At 40.0% G+C, this 4,579-nt stretch overlaps 1 pseudogene; it reads left to right on the top strand.

The window, feature by feature from the left end:
* The first annotated feature begins 2,565 nt into the window (after nucleotides 1–2,565).
* LOC120379042 lies at nucleotides 2,566–3,927 on the top strand (annotated as a pseudogene).
* The last annotated feature ends 652 nt before the right edge of the window (nucleotides 3,928–4,579 follow it).

Below are 4,579 nucleotides of genomic sequence, written 5' to 3'. Positions count from 1 at the left end.
CCTTCCTTGGAGACCTGGTAATGGGAGAGAGAGAACCAGCCTCATCTCTCGCATGCCCAATGAAGTCAATGGAACAGGCTCCTCAATCCAAGCTGGTAGAGATCAGGTTTGAGTGTTGAGTAGCTAAACTACATTGCAGAAGCTGAACTGATAGCTTAACACAGGGGTCGGCAACCTTAGGCATGCAGCCCATCAGGGTCATCCTGGTGTGCCATGAGACATTTTGTTTATGGTGACTGGCTGCAGGTATGACCCCTGCAGCTCCCAGTGGCCACCGTTCGCTGTTCCCAGCCACTGGGAGCTGTGGGAAGCGGCAGCCAGCACGTCTCCATTGAAGCTAGTCTACTTGAGCTGGGCAGGAAATATTTTCCCCATCCTGTGAATTTTTGAGATTTTGAAAATGTTTCTCCTCCTGAACTGGAATGAAAAATCAAAATCTCAAATTTTTTTGTGAACTGAAAATCCAGATTTTGTAGCGATTAATCAAAATGTTTTTTATTTCAACCTTTTAAAAAACTATTACTACCATACATATTTAAACACAAAGTTATTCCAAACCAGAGAACCAGAATTTTTAATTTCAACATCAAAACTGTGTTTAAAAAAATTTAGTAGAGAAATTATGTTGAAACTGGCCCTTTCCGACAAAAAAGTTTTGTTTTTGATTAATGAGCATTTTCTAATTTAAAAGCAGCTAATCAAAAAATTCCCAGCCACCTCTGCTGTTTACATCTGCTGAGAATCTGGCCCATAATGGAGCTACGTGGATGTAAGTGCAATCAGAGTATCAAGAATAAGTCTCTATTTCTGATTTTGTTAGTTCTCTCCACACAATAGTTACACACTCAGTAAAATGTTTTTCCTAATTTCCCTTATGGCCAGCCCTTTTGAAGTTTCAGTGTGTGACGTGTTGTTCACAAGTCTACCCTCTCATTGAATAGCTCTGAGGCATTCTCTTTTTATACTCTTTGGAGTTTTATGTTCTTCTGTTATGTTCCCTCTTTATCTCCTATTTTTCTAATGAAAAGAATCCTCATATCCCTGTCCTTTTATCATACCTCCATTATGAAAAAAAAGCCTATTCAACCCATCTAGGTCAGATGATCTACTTAATTCGTGTTGAAATAAATGAACAGATAGATATGGGCTTCATTCAGGCCCTTCTTTCATCTGGGAATATTGTTATGTACAGTGCATTTTCTGACCATTTTGTTATTATAGCTGGTTCAAAGAGGGTGAAAACCATGTAGAAAATTCAAAATTGTTATCATTTTTCAGGGTTTGAGAGTGGCTGATTTTTCATTTTGATTTGTTTTTCTGTTTTTAAAAATGTTCAAAAATGATAGGAAAATAATACAGGATTTCAGCCATTTTGAAAAGAAAACAGGAGGAGGAAAAGAAAAAAACAATATATAGTAATACAAAATTAAGTCAATAGATGTAAATAAATCTATTCTTTTTCCCAAAGCATTTTGAAAACTCAGGCCCACCTATACCAGGAAGAACCAACCTCGCTAGCGAAGGGAGAATCTCAGTTAGGAGTATAATACTAATGACTCACAGATGAGCAGCTCTGATTCTATTGACCTGAAGGTAGTTGCTCACACATACACACTAAACAGCTAATTTAAATATGCATATAATTTAGCCAGTCATAAGAAGCACAGTCGTAAATCTCTCCGAAGTATGGAGTCACTCATATATCCCAGAGAATCCATTTTTCATAAAAAAATGAAAAAATAGATAAATTATATCTTCACTGCTTTGAAATTTAGAGATCCCTGACTAGCCCTCCCCTTGTTTGCAGAGAGACTTGCACATGGTGACAGAGGAGAGGACAGCTAACACTGCAGCAGTGGTTGCAGCTCCCTCAAACAGCAATAGCCCTAACAGACCTGGAGAGAGGAGAAAGACAAACCTGTTGCCTTCCTATTCCAATCCAAAATCATCTGTGGCAGCATTGGAACCACCTGCCTACACACACACCAAAGAGGGGAGACAGCAGGAAGTCAGCAGGCTCCCTTCTCCCACAAAAAAAGGAACCTGAAAGTGACTGGGGAGGAGAAACATCTCCCCACTCAGGAATGGCAAGGAGATATGGGAGGACTGGGAAGGAGCACTTCTGAGCACCCCCACCCCCACCTCCTGAGGAAAGCAGCCAGGGAACTTGGGGGTGTGTGTGAAAATAATCATCCCTTCCACTCACAAAAAAAATAACAGCAGAGCTGAGGCAGTACTCCAGGAAGCTCAGCAGGCCAGTAACTAGCCCCAGCCTTAAACCCAGACCTTCTCCTCTGCTTGCTGCTGTAGAGACCAGGCCACTGGGAAGAAGTGCAGAGGAGAAATGATTTATGGAAACCCCATTGCAGGTCCTTTAGGGTGAGGAGAAGACTAACCAAGTCTCCCAGGATATCAGGGAGTTTTGCAAACAAAAAACTCCCACCTTTTGATTTCATAATGTAACCCATGCCTGCTGAGTGATCTACTGTACTTGAAAATATACAGAAAGCTTTGTAGCTTAAGTACATCACATCTCTCTAGTACCTGAAATTGTTTGCTCTCAGGATGAAGAGAATCAGGTGGATCGTTAAAGTTGAGAACCCAGTTCTACAAACACCACATAGAACAAAAAAGCAGAAAATTTGTTTGTACAGATCAGCATTTGGCAAGTCTCGCCTGCAAACCTTGATGAACTGGGGAATCCTGCCACACCATGTAATTATACATATTTTTCAGTACCTGCCTTTAGTAGATCGAGCATGGGCATCTTCTGTTTGCCAAAGGTGAAATGAAGTTTTTCATATCCCTCACTTGTGAAGGAAGTTTGAAGTTGAGCTTAATCAACCAGCTACTTCTGTTTTAAAGTCCACTCACCCTGATCTCCTTCAGCAAATTATCATCATAATTATGCTATCATCTGCAGTATGTCAGCTTCAAGGTTGATAGTAGTAGTGAGTCTGCAGAAGCTGCCTGTGACATCCTTTCTCAGTTGGTGAATTGTTCCATCAAGACATTAGGTTTGATTTCATCAGTGAAGCCAAGGTTTATTAATGTCTCTACGGCTTGTTTTGCATCAGCGCTGACAGTAGTTTTTGTAAACTCCAAGGCATTATCATCCATCAAAACTGATGACACACCAATTGATGATCCGTTCTTGTTTCTAATAATAATGATACTCTAAAACTGCTAAAAATGAGCAGCTGTCCTCGTGCGTCACCTGCTGGAATTATTTGTGCTGATGACCAGTGTCGTGGCCTTAGGCAACTGGCTTGGAATTATTACAAAGTAAGTGATGAACTGCTGCTGGCCCCTTTGTATGAGAAACATATTGACCTTGAACATCTTTGCATAGATGTTGTGAATGAAAATCCAGGACAAATTGAATATCATACAGTTAAAAGCAAAGTTGGGATGCCCTTGTTAAGCACTCCCCTAAAGTCAATTTTGTGATCTACTCCTTTTTATACAAGAGGAATTTGATACATTTTTCAAAGAGAAAACTCCCGTTACACACCTTTACTTGGTCATGCAGTAAGCAAAGCTATGCCAGGTCATACTGGAATGAACTGCCCCAGGTTGATCGAATTGGTGGTGTGTGCTAATGGACTTCAGCCACTGAATGATGAACTCATTTGCACTGCTGAATGCTGTAAGAACCTAACAGCCATGGGACTTGGTGACTGTGAGGTTACCTGCAGAGATTTTATTGAGTTTGTAAAGATGCGTGAAGCCAGGCTCACCTTGCTTTCTATTACGGAGGAAGTATTAATTCCAGATAATTATTACAACCTGGATCAAATTCATTCGGAAATCTCCAAACACCGTGGAAGAATGTGGTTCCCTGTTATGAGGCTACCTGGTAAACTAGCTACAGAAAATATTAATATGGTCAAAATTGGATCAAGGTGTTGCTTTCTATGCAAATAAGGACTTACAAAAATGAAGCATCAAAACCGCTTAAAATTTTCAATTTCCTAAGTTTAATGAACTGCATCGAAGCAAAAGCAAAGCGCTCAAGTGTGGCAATGCTAGATTAAATTAGAAAATAGAATATAGGATATTTAACAGTGGACACTTTGAAAGGATGTCTGTGGGTTATAGGTGTTTCTTCCTCCAATTAAATTAAGCACTTTCATTTGGCTTCTGTTTAATTAAATTGTTACATTAAACACAGTTAGTACAAGGTTTTTCATGTGTTCTATACTGTTAGTCTGACTGGTGTGGTTAAAGGGACTGTGAAGCTTGCCTGCTTCATGGGGAGTTAAATGATTCCTGGAACGTTCAGATAAATTGTATTATTTGCAATGTTACTTTCTCCAGTTGTTCACTAATAATATTTTTTGTTGAACATGTAGAACAAATAGTTTGAATCATAATAGTAATCTGAAATAGTCATCATCATCATGTTTCCATTACGCCTCTGGCGTTTAGGGCAGCGACAAAGCTCCTCCATGCCTGTCTGTTTCTGGCAAGTCAGTGGTTCCCCAACTGTGCCCCAGGTTTTTCAGCTCAGCATCCACAGCTCTTTGCCATGTTGTTTTTGGGTGGCCTTGTTTTCACTTGCCTTCAAGTGTCCATC

The sequence above is a fragment of the Mauremys reevesii genome, linkage group 1 (assembly GCF_016161935.1).
Source record: "Mauremys reevesii isolate NIE-2019 linkage group 1, ASM1616193v1, whole genome shotgun sequence".
In the NCBI taxonomy this organism is placed as follows: domain Eukaryota; kingdom Metazoa; phylum Chordata; order Testudines; family Geoemydidae; genus Mauremys; species Mauremys reevesii.
This window is presented reverse-complemented; position numbering and strand designations above follow the sequence as displayed.